This window comes from Pleurodeles waltl, chromosome 2_2, assembly GCF_031143425.1.
Source record: "Pleurodeles waltl isolate 20211129_DDA chromosome 2_2, aPleWal1.hap1.20221129, whole genome shotgun sequence".
NCBI lineage: Eukaryota > Metazoa > Chordata > Amphibia > Caudata > Salamandridae > Pleurodeles > Pleurodeles waltl.
In genome coordinates this window covers 1,104,897,149-1,104,918,017 of record NC_090439.1, presented here as the reverse complement: position 1 = coordinate 1,104,918,017, position 20,869 = coordinate 1,104,897,149, and the positions used below count along the sequence as shown (strand labels likewise).

The window sequence follows — 20,869 nt, the reverse complement described above, 5'->3', positions numbered from 1 at the left end:
TTTCCTTTTTTCTTTTGTCTCACACATTTGCTCTATTTCTTCTCTTAGTTGTGTTTTCATTTTCTCATTCTTTCTTTCCCGTCTTTCTTTTACTTCTTTGCGCCCCTTTCTCTTTCTTCCTTTTGTCTGTTGTATTCCTTTCACTTCTCTTTTTCTGCCCCATCCGCTTTCTCTCCTGAGGCCTAGTTATCAATGTAGCAACAGGTGCAGTGGCCCTGGGGCCCAGAGACTTATGGACCTCACTCAACTCTAACCACTGCTGGATTTTCCTACCAAAGTTTCAGTCAACCATTTTCCTTTCTTACTCCGGGCCCATGACACCGTTACTATGCCACTTGTTCTCCCCATCTTTACTCCCCACTCCCTCTTTCCTTTCACCCTCCAATCTGTCCCAAATTATATTTTTGTTATGGAGGTTTGAGCATTACACCCTAATGCCCAAAAGTTTATTTCTGATAAAGGTTTATATGATAATTGTATAAGTTTTAAGCTAGGGGAAGAAGGTAAATGGAAGTACTTTAGTTAGATGCTGGGCCACTGGAATTATTTGTCAGGAAAAGACGAAATTATGAGGCAGGATTGACCAATTTATGTGGCAAGAAAAGTCCAGTTTTGAATTTACAATGCCAATAGCTCTAACTCAAGCAAATACGAGTTCTATTGCATTGCAAATGCTTGTTATATTATGAAACCTCAGTCGGTTAATGCAATTGCTGTAGCTGCCTGCATTTGTACACAACGAGGGAACATTTATTATTCCTGGTTGGCTTAGTGGGGAATAGTGACTTGTGTATGTAGAGAGCTATGAGGTCCCAGCCTACAACTGAAAGCACTGTGAATATGCAAATTATTATTTTACAATTGTATTAAACACAGTATAAGATAGTCTGGCACAATATGGGCAGATATTGTTTTTAATAGAAAAGAAGTGTTATCAGAATGTATATTTTTAGTAAAATGTAATCAGACTGTACCTAAGTCAAACCATTTTAGGGTCGAGCGCGCAAGCACTCTGGCCCCTGATGTAATCTCTCTGTGAGCTTTTAACCACGCCCATGTCATGCCCATCAGTTTTGTTGGTTTGTGGGCTTGCCTTTTAAAATTTGCTTGATTTCATGTGTGAAAGGCATGCATATGTCATGCCTTTTCCGGTGTTTAGCCCTTCTTGAGAGCACCGGTAAACTACTGAAAACATAAGAGGCTCCATGTTTTCTGCATGACTTCTGAACTACTTTTTCTTTTTATTTCCTATGCAGCGCGATCTCACTGGGCAGTAGTCGAGCGCTTTGGATGACATCGACCCTGTTACATAAATAATTGTATAACTGCTGATACGTTAGACTGCGAGTGAACTTCTGTTTCCTTTTGTGTGCTCCTTCACCCTCATGGTGTGGCGCTTTAAATCAGCTCGCTTATGTAAAACTGTATTCATTTTCATTTTCAATTTATGTGGTAAGAAAAGTCTGGTTAGGACTTTACAATGCTAATGACTCTAAGTCGAACAAATGCAAGACCCATTTGTAGGAAAGTACCCTCTTTTTGGCATGTTACCCCCAATTTCTGCCTGATGTCAGTGTGTTTTTTACTGTGTCACTGGGATCCTGCTAGTCAGGACCCCAGTGCTTATGGTTTATGGCCTGTGTGTCAGTGTGCTTCACTGTTTTCTAAATTGTCATTGGAGTCCTGCTAATCAGAACTCCAGTGCTCATGCTCTCTCTGTTTCTAAATTTGTCACTACATACTGGTGACTCAGTATTTCACTTCAAATTGGCATACTGGTCCTCCTTATAAGTCCCTCGTATATGGTACATAGGTAACCAGGGCATTTGGTTTCCAGGGGATACTTATGGGACTGACCATTTATTTTGCTACCCATAAGGAGCCCATACAAAGGCTTTTACAGAACTGCCATTGCAGCCATTTTCACTGCACCAGGTCACTTATAAGTCACCTACATATGAAGTCTTCCAACCCTGAAGGCTGGGTGCAAAGTACCTGTGTGTGAGGGCACCCCTGCATTAGCAGAGGTGCCCCCACGTTGTCCAGGTCCATTTTCTCGGGCTTCGTGAGTGCAGGGATGCCATTTTAAGTGTGCACTGCACATAGGTCAATACTTAAGTACAGCTTCACAATGGTAACTCCAAATATGGCCAAGTAAGGTGTCTAACTGAGAATTGTACCCCAATACTAATTCCATTATTGGTTGCACAATCCCATTCAATCAATCAATCAATCAAAGCTTTATTTCAGCACAAATACCATAAAAGCAACCAATACAAACATAAAACCAAATTCACAAGAACATATATAAAAGCAGAATAGTAAATAATCAATTAAAAAATGGTGGGATCTTCCAACTAAAAAATATTTCGCATTATCAACATCCGGAGGGTAGAAATCCCACACCAAAAGTCTCTATCGGGAATTTTGAGAATTTTAAGAGTCTATACTAAGGCCCTCATTCTGACCTTGGCGGGCGGCGGAGGCCGCCCGCCAAAGTCCCGCCGTCAGGTTACCGTTCCGCGGTCGAAAGACCGCGGCGGTAATTCTGACATTCCCGCTGGGCTGGCGGGCGGCCGCCTTCAGGCCGCCCGCCAGCCCAGCGGGAAAGAGGCTTCCACGATGAAGCCGGCTCGGAATCGAGCCGGCGGAGTGGAAGCTGTGCGACGGGTGCAGTTGCACCCGTCGCGTATTTCACTGTCTGCACAGCAGACAGTGAAATACATTTAGGGGCCCTCTTACGGGGGCCCCTGCAGTGCCCATGCCAGTGGCATGCGCACTGCAGGGGCCCCCAGGGGCCCCGCGACCCCCCCTACCGCCATCCGGTTCCCGGCGGGCGGACCGCCGGGAACTGGATGGCGGTAGGGGGGGTCGGAATCCACTCGGCGGCGCAGCTAGCTGCGCCGCCTTGGAGGATTCCAATGGGCGGCGGTACACTGGCGGGAGACCGCCAGTGTTGCCGGTCCGACCGCGGCTTTACCGCCGCGGTCGGAATGCCCATTGGAGCACCGCCGGCCTGTCGGCGGTGCTCCCGCGGTCCTCCAACCCGGCGGTCATGGACCGCCAGGGTTGGAATGACCACCTAAGTGTTTGACCAAAATTGGATTCTCAAACAATAACACAAGATAAAGCTTGAGCAATTACATCTAAAAGTTCTCAAAACCTATGGATCTCCTCTCAATAATAAAACATTGAATATAATAAAAACATGTATTCAAAGTCTAAGAATTGAAATAATAAGCAAGCAAAACGCATTCACTACCCTTTAGTTCATTTGATGTCAATTTATGAAACCTGCTCTGTGCCGCCAACTAGCTGCTAAAAACTTTGACACATTACACGCCACCAGCCCATGGGTATCTGTATAACAAATCGTAAGGGCAGAGTGACGGTCTCTTATGCCCATTGTCTTACAAAGAGGTCTTATCCAACGGGCCCTTTGTGTTTTGAATGCTGGTCAGTGAAATAGAAGGTGACTAATAGTTTCTCTGGTGTTACAACCCATTGGGCAAAAATTTGACAAACTAATAGATTGCTTCCATCTAGTGGTAAAATCGCGCACTGGTAAAGATCCCAGTCTAAGTCTTAAATAAAGTGCATGTGACACTGGGTGTGTTATAAAGTCTAAAAAGTGCTCGAACTCATAGTGACACTTAAAAGATAAGAAGCTATCTGTCAAGCTACCCGACGGGACAGCTGCTAGGGTTAACATACATACATTTTCCCAGTATGCGTCCTTCAACTTCTGGGGGGCATTTTTTGGGAGGTGTGAGGGGTCTGCCCCGTAGGAACCCACCCCAAGTTTTGAAAAAAACCTTTTTACATACTTGCACCTTGGGATTTTATCAACCTGAGGATCTCGTAAGCCCTGTTAGCCATGTCCTATAAGGATCTAACGCTACTGTGGACCAGATCCGAATCCAGTATTGGAGTGGTCGCAAAGCTGCAAGATCCATAATTTAGTACAAATTTAGGGACCATTTGGATGGGCAAGGTTGGAGAACTAGATGGAACTTTTAGTAAAGCTTAAATAAAACGATTTTCTGCTCTTCCTATGTCATGGAGCATGGCATGTCCCCAGAGCACAGCACCATATAGGATCCCTGCTCCTGCTTGCACTTCATAAATATCCAATGCAGGTGTGATGGAGAAGGTGGGTATTTTAGCAGCAAATCTCAAGATGCCTCCGGTCTTTTGTTTCAGGGACATAGCAGACTTTGACAGGTGTGATGTCCAGTTATGGGAGTTATCTAGCCTGATTGCCAAGTAATCAAAATCACTGACACGTTCAAGAACCTCACCATCAAGGACTATTTTTTTCTTTAGCCTAAATTTTGGATCACCAAATACCATACATTTGGTTTTGGTGCAGTTTATTTGTAGGCTGTAGTCCTTACAAAAATCAGAGAATTTTTCCAAAAGCCTAGATAATCCTGAGGCAGTTTGGGATACCAGAAAGGTATCATCAGCAAACAGCAGGAATGGTGTCTTGATGCCACCCAATGTTGGTGCATCATATTGGTATTGAGTATGGAATACATGCATTTATAAAAAGCAGAAAAAGGGTTGGAGCTAACACACATCCCTGCCTAATGCCTTTCTGCAGAGGATACTCGTCAGATAACTCTCCATTTCTGCCCTATCTTACTCTGGCGAAGCTATCTGTATACAGTTTCCTAATCAAATGTAAAAATGGACCCGGGACTTTAATTTTGGGCAATGTCTCCCACAACTTGGGACAGGAAACCAGGTCAAAAGCAGATCTAAGACCAACAAATGCAACGAAGAGCCTGCCACCGTCCAGGTCCGCCACCTTCCATTTTATTGTGAGAAAGAGAAATACCTGGTCCATCATGGCCGTCCCCTGCCTAAAGCCCGCCTGGAAGTGACTTGAGGCTCCATTTTCTTCACTTCAGATTCTGAGCCTTCCCAACACCTGAAAAGAAAAGATTTTTTGGAGGTTGTCTAGAAGGCTAATCGGTCTATAATTCCCATGGGCCGATTTGTCCCCTTTTTGTAAATGGGGACAATTATTGCACCCTTCCACGAGTGAGGAAGGATGTTAGTCTCCACGATAGCATTTGAAACCTTATTAATATAAGGGCCCCATAATGTCATATCTGACTTATATATTCAGATGGAATCCCGTCTAATCCAGGAGCCTTCCCTAGTTTTTGGGCCCTAATAGCTGTCTCAGTTTCTTTCATCGTGTCCGGTGCAATAGCACCTGCCCAATCAACCCCAGGCACAAGTTCCTCCTCTACACCCATCAATGAATCAAAATCCTGGCTATAAGGTTTGGTGAAATAGGAGACCCAGGTGTTTGGAGGAATATGGCAGTCAGGCCTAGGGCTCAAATTTCTTCCTTGATTGGAGACTAGAGTCCAAAAACACCTTGTGTTTGAGTCCTTGGCTGATACCAATAGTTCTTGTCATATATCCTCTGCCCGCTGTGCCTTGCTATCTTTATTTACATAATCACGCCTTGCCTTTGCTATAGCGGGTCTATCCCATAGTTTAAGTGCTTCCAGAAGGGTACTTTTGGCTCTCCTGCAAGTGATGTTAAACCATGGATTCGATTTAACTGGTCGGAGCCTCCCCCTTGCATTGTTTTCTCTAGTAAAAAGAGCCTTCAGAGAAGCAAAAAACTCAGTATGTTTAACCATGGTCTGATCAGGAGAATAAATATTCGGAGCTGCACACGTCAAAACCAAATCGGACATTTGGGCTAGCAAAGCGCCTTTATTCATGATGGTCTTGCATCTTAAAGCATGCTGATTACTAGCCACCTCCAGAACAGACGTGGCCTTCTCAGCTTGCTGTGTTGGCTCAAACTCAACAAACCACCTGTCCCAGTTCAACAAAAGGGGAAAATGATCACTATAGCAATGGTCTCCCACTTTAATATCCTTAATTTCATGCCATATCCTGATATCAATAAGGAAATAATCAATCAAACTACTATAGGACCCTCTATAGAAAGTAGAACATGCCGGAATGTCTGAAGGAAAGTGCCCGTTTCCAGGCCGTAGACCGTGTGACAGCATTAACTCAATAACCTGCAGCACCCTCTGGTTGGATTTAAAGTGGTTTGTCAAAGGTTGAAAGGATGGAATTCCCCATATTTCATCCTCTTCCTGAGCTAGTTCTGCAAAAAGTGGATTGGGCTCTAATAAACATTAAAATCGCCTGCTATAATAAGAAAGTGTGAAGGGAATAAATCAGACACAAGAGTGTTTAACAAGGATAAAGTTTCTGAAGTTTTACTAGGAGGACTTGGCCTATTGTAAAGATTTACGCACAAGAGTAAGGAACCCAGTTTTGGTTTGATTGAAACAGACAGAATATCAAAGAAAATTAACAGTAATTTCCTTCACTTCCCTTACCTTGGCTATCTTTATCCATGTGATAAGACCCCCTCCTGCCCTCCCCGCAGATGATGGGATGGCCTCTTTACAAAAAGATGTAAACCCTTGCCTGTATATATTTGTAGTAGCCAATGTTTCGTGGAAAAGGCAACTATTACAAGAATCAATAAGAGAGCCCCAATCTGGATCATTAATCTTGTTTCGTAAACCGGCTATATTCCAGGACATTATAGTAGAATGGACAGGCCTAGGTCTAAGATCATTGGAGACCCCCCAACAAGGCACCAAAGGCAAGGATAATACACCATTCTTTTCCAGTGTGCCTCCCCTCAGGCATGACCCCTCGAAACCGCCCTCCTTGTTCTTTAAGGAATTTTCACCCTCATGCAATAAAACAGTATTCCACTGAACTAGTTCTTCTTTGAGTCAATCAGTTTCTAATGGATTGGAACTTAGGGCCAGATGTAGCAACATAACAATTTGCGAGGTGCAAAGTGCGAGTCCATGCAACACCGACTGCAACTCGCTATGGGGTCGCAATGACCCACCTCATGAATATTCATGAGGTGGGTCGCAAATTGCGGCCCCATAGCGAGTATAGGCACTCGCAAACATGGAGGCCTGCTGTCGTCAGCAGACCTCCATGTTCGTGACTACTTTCAATAAAGCAGTTTTTTTTTTTTTAAGTGTAGCCCGTTTTCCTTAAAGGAAAACGAGCTGCACTTAAAAAAAAAAACCGAAACCTTTAGTTTCTGGGACCACTCCCTGCCCTGAAAAAATATTTTTGGGTCCATTCACAAAGTGGAAGGGGTCCCATGGGGACCCCTTCCAATTTGCGAGTGGGTTACCATCCACTTGAAGTGGATGGTAACTGCGGTCGCAAATGGTATTGCATACCACTCAGACTAGCAAATAGGAAGGGAACACCCCTTCCTATTTGCGAGTCTGAAATGCATATTGCGAGTCGGTACCGACTCGCAATATGCATTTCTGCATTGGGAAACGCGTTTAGCGAGTCGCAAACGGCAATTTTTGCCGTTTGCGACTCGCTAAACGTTTCCTACATCTGGCCCTTAGTCTTTTACATGGAGTTTTAAACTGTTTAGCCAAGGTCTCACGCTCCCTCCAAGGAATGTCCAAAGAAGGGGCCAATGGGATAGGAATAGATGGCTCAGAAAATCCCATATTGGCCACCCCATTTCCCGTGGTAGCCACCGGTTCCTTAGGAGAGATGTCCCCAGAAGGGCAATTTTGTTGGAGAGTGATATTCGATTTGTTCCGTAAACCGTGGGTTTCGTGCCTCTATGGAAAACAGGCCATAGACCAAATCAGGAGTAGCTAATACTAGCTCAACTATATCTGCGTGGCCTGTCTTGCCTGTATGACGCTTTGCAAGGATAACATCTGAATGAATAATAGAAGCACAATTCCTGACGTGTCTAATCCAATGAATAGCCTTGTTCATTAGTGAGAGGCTGTCTTCTTACAAGTTTGATTCTAATTTCGGAACATTACACATATATATAGAATATCCACATTTATGGTTATCGATTTCCCCTGTGCGTTGCCTGGTGGGAATTTTCCTTAAATGTCCAATATTAGAGCTAAACTGGAGAGCACAGTTATTACCGCTGGGTGATCTAGAGATTTCCATGGCACCCAAACATGGGCCTTTGCTAGGCAATAGTGTTGCAGCCCCCAAGTCTGATTCCTTACTTCCATTTTTTGCTCTTAGTAGGGGGGGATTTAAAACTTCCCCCGTCCACAGACACCATAGCCCTCTTTGAGGCCTCTGAGCGAAGAAAAGTGAGAGCCTCAGTCAGCATCTGTTTAAGGACCTATATCTCTCGCTTTAGATCCACAATTCGATTAACCACTTCTGCCTGGAAATTTTCACCCATAGGCTGGCTAGCGGGCTTTCGTAAGTTGGAATTGGGGGAGCATTCTTCTATATTTGGATTAAGGTCTCGTAAGACAGAGAAACGATTTGAACACGTTATGTCAGCAATACCCATAACTGCAGTTTGGATAAGGTCTTTACTTGAAGCCATTTGATCAACTACACCACCGGGCCCGATTTAAGTACCAAATTTGGGGCAGGGACCATGGAGCCCACTGCAGTGGGCCTTTTTGGTGCTCTAGGTTTAAAAAAAGATGATGAGGGGACTGTGGATTGTTCTTTGGAAGGTTGCCTCCCTTTCCCATTTAGCAACGATTCCACCTCCTCGATTAAAGTATCAATGTCATCAGTAACACAATTTGTTAGTCTTTTTGAGGTTTTTTGAGACTTGGGAATTTTAGATGATGTAGCTGCCACCGCAGGACTGCCTTGCGCTTTGCGCTTTGCCATCTTAGAGAAGTTCACAAAGGAACCAGTAAATATGTAGAAGAACAGTTATAATAAATTTAACAAGAAAGCAACCACCTTGGGGCCAATAGATGTAGCTCGGCCTCTCCCGGTCACTGACAGGTGCAGATGGGCCCGGGCGTGCCCCGCATTGCGGAGGGGGGGGTGTGACACGCTATGTAGCGCTAGCACCTAGGCTCCGCCCCCTTTGCAGGTCGAGTAGGTTGTGGGACACCGAGTCCCCAGGCTCCGCCCCCTTGGCAGGTCTGGTAGATTGTGGGACACCGAGTCCCCAGCAGGCGAGCACAGGTCTGGCAGTAGAATCCCCGCGTTGCGGCGGGGGGCGCGATGCGCTATGTAGCGCTCGTGCCTAGGCTCCGCCCCCTTGGCAGGTCCGGTAGGTTGTGGGACACCGAGTCCCCAGCAGGCGAGCACAGGTCTGGCAGCGGAATCCCCGCGTTGCGGGGGGCGCGACGTGCTATGTAGCGCTCGAGCCTAGGCTCTGCCCCCTTGGCAGGTCCGGTAGATTGTAGGACACTGAGGGCCATATTTATACTTTTTGACGCAAAACTGCGCTAACGCAGTTTTGCGCCAAAAAAATTAGCGCCGGCTAACGCCATTCTGAAGCGCCATGCGGGCGCCGTATTTATTGAATGGCGTTAGCCGACCGGCGCTGCCAGGTGTGCGTGAAAATAAACGACGTACACCAGGCAGCGCCGGCGTAGGGAAAAATGGCGTTTGGGCGTCCAGAAATGGGGCAAGTCAGGCTGAGGCAAAAAAATCGTCTTAACCCGATTTGCGCCATTTTTTTTGGGCGCCCAGACGCCATTAACATGACTCCTGTCTTAGCAAAGACAGGAGTCATGCCCCCTTGCCCAATGGCCATGCCCAGGTTACTTGTGTCCCCTGGGCATGGTCATTGGGCATAGTGGCATGTAGGGGGGCACAAATCAGGCCCCCCTATGTCACAAAAAAAAAAAAGAAAAAATACTTACCACAACTTACCTTTTCTTCCCTGGGATGGGTCCCTCCATCCTTGGGTGTCCTCCTGGGGTGGGCAAGGGTGGCAGGGGGTGTCCCTGGGGGCAGGGGAGGGCACCTCTGGGCTCATTCTGAGCCCACAGGTCCCTTAACGCCTGCCCTGACCCAGGCGTTAAAAAGAGGCGCAAATGCGGGGTTTTTTGCCCCGCCCACTCCCGGGCGTGATTTTTGCCCGGGAGTATAAATACCACGCACATGCCTGGGAGTCATTTTTTAAGACGGGAACGCCTACCTTGCATCTCATTAACGCAAGGAAGGTGTTCACGCAAAAAAATGACGCTAGCTCCATGAACTTTGGCGCTAGACGCGTCTAACGCTAAAGTATAAATATGGAGTTAGTTTTGCGTCGAATTTGCGTCGAAAAAAACGACGCAAATTCGCCACAAACGGAGTATAAATATGCCCCTGAGTCCCCAGCAGGCGAGCACAGGTCTGGCAGTAGAATCCCCACGTTGCAGGGGGTGTGACGAGCTATATAGTGCTCACGCCTAGGCTCCGCCCCCTTGGCAGGTCTGGTAGATTGTGGGACACAGAGTCCCCAGCAGGCGAGCACAGGTCAGGCAGTAGAATCCCTGCGTTGCGGGGAGGGCACAACGTGCTATGTAGTGCTCACGCCTAGGCTCCGCCCCATTGGCAGGTCTGGTAGGTTGTGGGACACCGAGTCCTCAGGAGGCGAGCACAGGTTTGACAGTAGAATCCCCCAATCCCATTCACGCTGGGGTCTCCACAGTGGACCCCCAGTACTGCCATACTAGCTTTCTGAGGTTTTCACTGCAGCCCCAACTGCTGCCACCTCACAGACAGGCTTCTGCCCTCCTGGGGCTTAATCCCAGGAAAGCAGAACAATGCATTTCCTTTAGGAGAGGGGTGTTACACCCTCTCCCTTTGGAAATAGGTGTTATAGGCATGGCAGGGGTATCCTCCCAGAGCCTCTGGAAATGATTTGAAGGGCACAGATGGTGCCCTCCTTGCATAATCCAGTCTACACCAGTTCAGGGACCCCTGGTCCCGGCTCTGGCGCAAAACTGTATAGGGGGAGTGACCCTGTCCATCACCACCTCAGGGGTGGTTCCCAGAGCTCCTCCAGAGTGTCCCGGGGTTTTGCCATCTTGGATTCCAAGGTGGTGGCGCATTCTGGGAGCATCTGAGTGGCCAGTGCCAGTAGTTGACGTCAGAGACCCCTCCTGATAGGTGCTTACCTGGTTAGGTTACCAATTCCCCTCTCAGGGCTATTTAGGGTCTCTCCTCTGGGTGTTTCTTCAGATTCGGATTGCAAGACCCCAGCAGGAGTCCTCTGCCTCCTTTACTTCATCTTCTACCGACCGATCAACCGCTGACTGCTCGAGGAACTCAACAAAACTGCAACAAAGAAACAAAGACGACTTCTGCAACATTGTAACTTCAGCTCCTGTCAGCAACTGCAATAGTTTCCAGGTCATGCATCCTCCGAACACTGCCTGCCTTCAGCCTGCACCAGAAGAACCGAAGGAATCTCCTGTGGAGTGACAGATTCATTTCCCTGCTTCAGCAGGCACCTCTCTGCAGCAAAGACTGTTGGCTTGGGTCCCCTCTCCAGACGACAGGTGTAGATCCAGCGACACGGGTGGTGGACTAAAGTGACTCCGACAGTCCCAATGTCCAGATGTCCAAATGTGGTGGATGTAAGAGCTTGCCTCCCCACGCAAGACAGTACCCCCATGCACTGCGTGACTTGCAGTTGCCAAGGCTTGTTTGCGACCTTCCAAAACGTTTTTCGTGCACAGTACAGCTTAGGCCCCCAGCACTCCATCCTGCGACTCACAGCTTCCTGAGTGGTTCTACGGCGGTGTGGGAATCCTTTGTGTTGTGCTGCATGGGCTCCATTTGCACCTCCTTTGTCCCCGTGCTGTGGGCCTTCTGTGCACGCTGACTGGTCTTCTGAGGGCTCTCTGAGTTGCTAAGAGCCCCCTCTATCTCCCCACCCTGGGTAGAGGCCACTAGGTCCCTCCTGATCCTGGGCAGTACCATTTCCTGCCAACCGTGTGTTTTGCGTGAGCCAAGGCTTGTTGGTGGAATCCAGTGAGGCAAACCAGACTACATTCATCCATCTGGCGTGGGACATCTTCAGCACCAACCAGGAACCTGCATCTTTCTTCTTTGGTGCAGTACTGACTTTGTCTTCTCACAGGTGGTTCTTCTTTTGCACCTTCATCCAGGTTAGCAGGGGCTCCTGTTCTCCCTGGACTCTTCAGTGCTTCTTAGACTGGGTTCCCTTCTTCCATTGGTCTTCAGGTCCAGGAATCCATTGTTGGCGTCTTGCAGTCTCTTCTGGTTCTTGCATTATCTTCTATCACGACCTCTAGTGTGTTTTAGGAAACTTGCTGTGTTTTACTCCTGCTTTCTTGGGCTCTGGGGTGGGGTAATTTACTTACCTGTGGTGTTTTCATACACTCCCAGCACCCCTCTACACACTAAACTTGCATAGGTGGGAAATCAACGTTCTCATTCCACTATTTTAGTATATGGTTTGTGCTCCCCCTAGGCCCATTGCAAACTATTGTAATTTTCACTGTTTGCGCTATTTTCTGACTATTTAATTACCTGTTTTTGGTTACTAGTGTATATATTGTGTAATTTACTTACCTCCTAAGAGAGTATAGTTTCCAAAGTATTTTGGCATTGTGTCACTAAAATAAAGTACCTTTATTTTTGGTAACACTGAGTATTGTCTTTCATGTGTGTGAGTACTGTGTGACTACAGTGGTATTGCAAGAGCTGTGCATGTCTCCTACTTCAGCCTTGGCTGCTTAGCCTACAGCTACCTCTAGACAGCCTGGCTTCTAGACACTGACTACATTTCACTAATAAGGGGTTACTGGACCTGGTATAACCCCTACAAACCAGGCCAGCCTCTTACATCCATTGCATTGCAAATGCTTGTTTATAATTGCCATTTACCTCTTTCCATGCTCTTCACCGCTTGGTTTTACTCACTAAACTGGGTCACACATTTGGCAGTTGAATGACACAAATAAATTCACAGAACCCATGGAAATGTCACACATAAACAAACCGAAAACTTGGCAGCAGTGTTTGGAGAAATATCCTGAAACTCAGCCCAACATGCAGATATTTGTCTTCTCGGTCTCCCTTGGCTGGAGCTGGATCCTGTTGTTCAGCCTAGACAAAGAAGATTGTTTCTTTGATCTATCCGCTAATGTTTATTAATGAAGCTTTCTTACCTCTTCCAGCATTACCACAGGCGATAGACTGATTTTTTTAATGATATCTATCTGTCAAGATAAATGGACAATGCCCGTTTAACATCAACATAATTTAATAACCCTTCCTCATCTGGGGAAGGAAAGTTGACAGGTGGAACAATGTGTTGGATGAGATTTTAAAAAGTGACTTAATTTTGGGGAAAAAAAGGATCTGGCTTCAAAATTACTCCATCATCCACAAAATAGAGAGAAACTGGGTACCACAGCAAAGCAGATGGCTCATCCAACCTTTGGAAAAAATCAATTACTGCTTAAAAAAGCTTTGTAATATAGACATTTCAAAGCTACAGAATGTAGTGTTTCAACTCTTGAAAGGTGCAAAGGCCTAAGAACCAAAGGAAGGTGACATGGAGGTGCTCTGGAGCAGAAAGGGGGTGAGAAGTGGAAAAGCTCTTAAAAATGTGTGCCACCAAAAAATCTGCCCTCAAAAGAAGTCATCAAACTTACAGAACACTTTAAGTGTGAACCACTGAGCTTTGATAGTAGAAAGTACTGGATTTTTATGAAAGCCACCCCAAAGAAATTGTAAAATGGAAGAAAAGGGGCTATTCGTTGGAAACATCAAGTGTGCTTGAGGAATGGAGACCAGTGCCTAGAGGACTATTTCAATGTTGACTGCATCAGTAAAACATAAAGGCAGGCCCTTTCTTTTAGTAATTTCAACCTTTCAACTTTCATACTGACAGGCACAACTAAAGAGGAAGGCTGAAAGGTTTAAGAGAGGAAGGGACTAGATGAAGTGTCTAAAGTATGCAGACTGCTAGAATCCTGAAATAGCAGTATAAGGCAGTATATGACATGTTATCCTTTAAGTATTTTTATACTACATGCTTATGCCAGTTAGCTTGGGCTGTTGCCTGAAGTTGGTGTTTTTTTTTTCAAACAGGGAAATGTTAATTGAAAACAGTAGGTGAAATACTGGAGCCTCGTTGGCTGTCGAAAAAAAGATGAGAAAAATACTGAGGTCCCATTTCTAGTTTGACGGACAGGTTACTTCATCAAAGTGTGACAGATATTCCATCCGCAGTATTATAAGTGCCTACAATGCACTTCTCATATGGCATATGGGACATCCACCACATTTGTGATGAAGCATCCCATCCGCCAAACTCTGCGAAGGTCAATCATCTTGTAGATAAGAATGTATATGTTAGGAAACATACCCATTTTGTCTGTAAAGGGAGAGATTTGTAAAGCTGTCCTCTGCAAGATACCGCCAACAATGGACCTCAAATGGATTTAGAATGTTCATTTTTTGTTTACCTGTCATGAACAGAATGTTTATTAACTAAGGGACAAGTATTAAGTGTGTGAGAGTTGTTTGGGACTGTCATTATGAAAATTTGTATGTGATTTGATAACCTATTCACTAGACGCACTGTCCAAGCAAATCCGTGTACGTGGGTGGGAACACACCCTCCTATTTATTATGGAAATCTCAATAATTGAGGAAAACCAATGCACTCATTCTACAGCATGCAAATCTTTACTTTATTCATGAATAACCGTAGCCACCATTGACACCCACAAATTTTGTTACCCAGCATGGAGTTTTTGTCTGTATGCATTTACTATGTAGTAAACACAAATAAAAAAAAACTTTACTGCCTTGTGTGCTAATGCTCTGAAAACAGACTGATCACACTTAATTAATCGTAACTATAGTAAAGTTATGTCTAGCTCTATATGTCACATCGTTTGAGAAAAAACAATTGGTAGTTCTTGAAAGCTGCACAAAATATATTTCTGTGTTGCCCATCTATGCCAGTTATCATTTTGCACTCAAAAAGTGAATAGAAGAATGGTTGTAAATGGTCTAACCCACTGGTAGTTACTCTTGGTGGCATTCCAATCCACCTTTTTCATTCATTCTGGAGAGAGGCCCACCTTATGAAATCAGTACAGAGCCTGCTTGCATGGGAACAGTGCATCATGAACTGCCAGGGGAGGTCCCCTCCAGAAGTAAAAAGAACCAACCCTAGACCAGTTTGGGTTTGTTGGGCCTTCTCGGGTTGGTATGCCCGGGCATGGGACCATTGCTGTCTGTGCCACCTGAGCCTTCACTGGAATGCTACCCAGCGTGGCCAGTGGTTTAGACTATTTGCAAGTATTCCTCCCACCGTCCTTTGTGTGTTTTATTAATTGTGCCTTTAATGTCAGTATGGTGCTGATTCAGCGAAGATCAAGTGGACACAGTCATCCTGTTCACATTATGATATTTGTATTTGTAATTCATGTTATACTCCTATTTCTGTTTCATTTGTTGTTTATAGGCACAATTGATTGATTACATCAAATGTTTTATGGTTGACGATTCACGGTGTTGATTTCATTACTCTAATTTATTTGCTCAGTAAGACTTCTAGTACTTTTTCTAATTCGTACTTTTATAAATATATAGTTTCTTTAAATCATTTATTAGACAATCTTGTTATTAATATTCCACAATGAAATGTCACAAAATCTTCATTTTGGCTTATGAGCATGATTTAATTTATTCTCTCTTATGCTTATTCATGTAAGGCGAGGAGAAGTTTTTTTTTGTCTTTATTAGAACCTCTTGGACATGTTGCTGTAACATCCAAGATATTCTATGACTCCTCTTTTCCTAAATCTAATGTCTGATTACCTCTTAATATTTCCTTTTTTCAATTAAATAATTCCAAAGGTTTTAGTTTCATAATATCATTGTTATATTCTTTTTTCATATGTCTTGCTGTACGGAAAGGAAAACACAGTTTATTATAGCTCCTAGGAGTTCAAAAATATGGTGCTATCAACGTAGGATGTTCCAATCCAGTGTGCACACCGTGTAGTTACTTTTACAAGTTATATATTTATCAGTTGTTTTCTTTGTTTACTTCTGTGGTCATCCAGACACAATCGTTTCCATTTTTTCAAGGGGACCATTGTTTATATCAAAGGCATGTATTGTCCCCCCTTAATCAATCAGTTGCAATACACTGTAAAGAACTCTGACCAGAATGTCTTTAGAAGAAACTAATTTTGCTAAGTTTTTGGAGGCTTCTGGCAGCTATCATTTGAAAATCCCTATCTGCCTGTAAATTGTTCCAGGTTTTTCGCCATTACTCATTCTACTTCATGTATGATGTAATTAATCCAATATTTGTTGTATGTTGTAATGCAACCTTGATTACTGCCTGTGAATAACATCTGAGGAGAAATCTTTCTTGAACACCTTGTTCCTCTTTTAATTACAGTGCTGCTGTTCTTCAGCTCGTTTTGGAGCAAAGCAGATCACCTAATGGAATACTCAATTTAATGGAAGTAATGCTGGCTCTGAGCTTTCAGCATGCTGTTGCCTAATTCTGTCTTATGACTGTCATTTGTAATCCACATTCCTTTACCTGTAATTTCAAGTCTAAACATTAAATGCCAGTTTTTTTCATTTGAAATGTGAAACTTAAATTCAATTTGATATGACTTAAATGTTTAAATAATTCTTTGGTCACTTTATTAGTTTGTTCCACAGTAAAAAAGATTATCAATGATTTGTAGCACATAATCAAATCATGCCTGATGTATCAAAAGGTTTTCCTATTCTATGTTGATGGAGAAATGTATTAGTACGTACAGAGTATGATTGCTGTATTTTTTTTAATTTGCTGTTGCGAGGTAGCAAGGGGCAAAATGTGCCATCTCTGTGCCGCTGACATGTTGGTAATATGTATTCTGGAAAATGAAGTATTGTGCAACTGTTTTAAGTTGATTGATTTCATGCTCAGAAACATGAACATCCAACTAAGATGATCACAATGTGATCTTTTCCTCATTCTGTTCCTTGAATTTTTGTCAGAAAACCAATGCTGTCTTTTACCATTAAAGACAAGGCTGTTACAAATGTTACAAAAAACTTAATTTAAACTGAGATCTTTTCTAATGGAAGATACAATTGGTTGGAATGGTGGGCTCTGACAGTCTTTGTTTTTTATGACCATCTAATAGCGTTCTTATTATTTCTGTAAAGCTTCCTCCTCATGCCTAGTTTTCTTAAGTAACTCTACATTTCCTTCTTTGTCAGGTGACTTTCTAATTGTGAACTCGTGTTTTACTGATTGCATTACAATTCCGCGATCCATGGAAAGACTGACATGTGTTAATATTCCATCACCTTTAAAGTGATTGCACATCTTTAAACACAACCTCATAAAATGTGTCAATAACATATTGTGGTAATTGGGGGGGGGGTGAATCTTGAGTTAAGAGGAAGTGCAATGTCCTTTTAATTATATTGTGTCCAATAAGATTGGTTATTCTTTTAATCTTTGCCCAGACCTTGTTTGCATCTTGACCTGGTATTCCATTAAGGCCAGCAGCCACTTTTTCCAGTTGATTTAAAGTGGTCAGGTCTTGATTATCTTGGATGGCGAGGTTTGATTATCTTGTGTTGCTACAAGATCCAGGTTAGAGATCGTGGGACTATGGTACTTCTATACTGCTAACGTTCACACACATTTAAAGATGGCAGCCCATGTTTTGGCATGTCAGCTTTGTGGTTATTTGAAATGAGAGGCCAACAACTGTTTCGTGATTTGCTGAGGTTTATTGTGTTTTTTTGTATGGATGGTTTAGATACACAGTTTGTGGGTTTGTTGTAAGGTTCCTCTTCCAGGCGAAGGGCAAAGCACAGAGTATCTTGGGAAAGGGATAAGAGTGAGGCAGGTAAGTAACTTTATTCTGTGTTGTTCTTCAGTCCGTCACCAATCACCCAAGATGCACATGAACGGTGTCGGTGGGAGAAGGAATACCAGTGAGTATCCACCCCTCACAGCCTCTCTTCTCAGATTCAAGGGGTTTTTAGATGCTTCTTCACACCAGAGTGCAATGGGGAAGGGAGTTGATACAGGCAAGGGTAGGGGGATCCTGAAGAGAAGCAACCCCAATCCGTTCTCAGCCCTCACTCCTTTTTATAGTTGACAAAATGCCAATGAACCAGCCCTGTAGGAGCCTCATTGGGCACCTCTGGTCTAGGCGAAAAAACACTATCGTCCAAATCCAGGCTTCCAGCTCTACTCTGAGTGATCTAGATGGCAAGGCCAAGACTTCACATTTTGAGTAGCCAAGCCAACAGAAATAAATCTCACTTCAAAACCATCAGCCAGTGCACAAATGCATGCACTGAAAAAGCACCATCAATGCCCAGGATATTCAGGTACACATATCTGTTCTACAGAGTCCAGTCCTGAGCAGAGGGCTGTCATGAGACTATTAACCCAAGGCAGTGCTTTAAATGAATACAGAGTACCAACCCTTCTGTATTTCCATTAAAAAAACTGACCCAATGTCACAGATGTCGCATTTCCTGGAATGTATCCTGTCGGCCCATCTATCACAGAAGCTCTATTTCACCAATCTGCACATATTGAAGCCTCCTGTTCAGTTAAGCTGTCTCTTCTGTTATTATCTTTGTATACAGTCAATGTTTTTGAAAGTTAGGCTGGAATTGCCAATGTAGAGTAATAATTCCTTTAAAAGTTTAACACACAGAAATATATGGCTCCCCCCTTTTCTTTGCTCCTAACTCTTTTGACCCCTCATTCCCTAGGTTAAATGCCACAAAGATGCCTCTTTGTGGCTTATTTGGTGCTATAAAAGTTTAGGAAAACACACTAGAAATGGTTGCATTTCTAGGCTATCACAGCCAGTCTGTAGGAATGAGGCAAAAACACTCCCAAGATGGCGGCCTTGTTGTGTCTTCTCTCCTGTAGCGTCACGCCTGGGAGGGTTGCAGTGGCACCTAGCATACATCCACTGCCTTCCAAACTAAAACACATAGGTAAAAGACATGGGGCCAGATGTATGAAAGCATTTTGCATTCGTAAACGGTGCGAATGCCCGTTTGCGAATGCAAAATGCCAGTTCAGAATGTATGAAATACATTCTGAACGCAATTTTAAGGAATCGCTAAAATAGCGATTCCTTAAAATTGCGACCCTGTTTAGAGAGTCGCAAATTGCTACTCTCTAAATTAGAAATCGCAAATAAGGATCCCTTATTTGCGATTTCTTAGCACATGTATGAAGCAATTCCTAAATGCGATTTTGGCATTTAGGAATCGCTAATTACCACCAAGTTGAACTTGGTGGTAACCATGTGCAAAATTAAAAAATGCATTTAAAATGCATTTTTCAATTGTACATGTAAAGCACACATGCCCTTTTGGCATGTGTGCACATTACATGTCCCCCAAACATTTTCTGGGGTGCGGCAGAGGGGGCCTTAGCCCCCCAGCACCCTGGGGTTTTGCATTTCCAAAATTGCGGTTTCTGATTCAGAAATCGCAATTTTGGAAATGCAAAAAATTTGCAGATATGGACCACCAGGCCCATAGCTGCGAATGGGGCCAGTATCGCAATTTGCGATTTGGTAATAGCATTTGCGATTTTTAAGAAATCGCTATTACCGAATCGCAAATGTGATGCATGGCACTTTGCAAGTCGGAAATAACGATTTCTTAATAATCGCTATCTCCGAATCGCAAAGGGCCGTGATGATACATCTGGCCTATGGTCATTTATAAAGCCAATAGCTCTATCTTTCACAAATGCGAGACCTATTGCATTGCAAATGCTTGTTCTTTTGTTTATGGTTCATGCTTATCAAATATTATATCCATACCTACCAATGATTTATCATTGTTTGATAAGGTTCCTTTTTTTTTTTTTAGATCATTTGTTATTTTTTCTCCAAGATATTAGTTTTCTCAAAGACATCTATTTGATCTATTGTTCCATATTTGACCAATATATAAAACATATTCAGAACATCCTGCGAACTTCGCAGCTCACTCCTCCAGTACTTTAAGGTATGTAATCATAGTTTGTTATTGTATCCGTTCATATACCCCAAGGCACACATTTGACTTCTATATATGTCTCCAGGGAAATCATTCCCAAAATGTGTTGAGTTTCTTGTGGTTCAACTTTTCAGATTAGTCATGTTTCCGTCTCAGCGATAATGTGTTTACCACAACCATTTTTTTATGTCTTTTGAGCAACTTCTGTGGATGTGTTTTTATCAAATAATATTTTTGCACCTTAATTTCCCCAAAACTACTGAGCAGATTTACACCAAATCACAGAAATCATGCTTTTTGGACCAAGATCTAGCTTTCTGACACATTTGGGGTAATTCCGCTCTGCCATTTTGACTGGAGTGCGTTCCAAAAATCCCTTTGGAAATTGCTTGATTTGAGAGGTCCCTTTTTTGTCAGCCGTCACTTCATGGATCACCCCCACAAAATCCCAGGTGAGAGCTGAGTCTGTCTTTTTGGGAAATTTTGTAAAGATTCATCAAACAGCATCGAAGTCATTAGCAAACCAAAAAAATTAAATTCCTTTGTAAAGATGGCCCTAACTATAATTACCCACTTGGTTGTTCACTGAAAAAAACAAAGGTTAAAGGTACGTTATAGTTACTTTAAAATGTCAGTTAATACAAACCCTTTAAAACTAACAAAACCACTAAAATTCACCAGTTATAGTTATCTTAAGTAACTACCACTCATTCCCTGAGGTAACTATAACGTGCGCCCCTCCATGATCAGTCTTGTCATTGAATGGTGTTTTTTCAGATGTTTCAATCATGTTATCAATGGTGTCATAGATCATTTCATGAGTGATATAATATGTGGGGTAATTAGAAGTGCAAGGCATGGACCTGAGTGATAGTTATAGTTACCTTATGAATGAAGTGGGCCCTGGTCGATGGGGTCCCTGGGCCCAGAATTGGCTCTGGGAGTTGGAGGGCCCACGTACGCCCCCCTTACCAAATATTTATCTAATAATAATTACAAAAAAATAAACAGTGTGGCAGCTCTGCACAAAACA

General features: G+C 43.6%; 1 long non-coding RNA gene across 1 annotated transcript in view; it reads left to right on the top strand.

The window, feature by feature from the left end:
* The window catches only part of LOC138282891 (uncharacterized), a 34,715-nt gene extending 18,280 nt beyond the window's left edge, over positions 1–16,435 (top strand). The window contains exon 2 of the long non-coding RNA XR_011201019.1: positions 16,241–16,435. This is a non-coding gene — a long non-coding RNA (uncharacterized lncRNA). The remainder of the gene's footprint in view (positions 1–16,240) is intronic.
* The last annotated feature ends 4,434 nt before the right edge of the window (positions 16,436–20,869 follow it).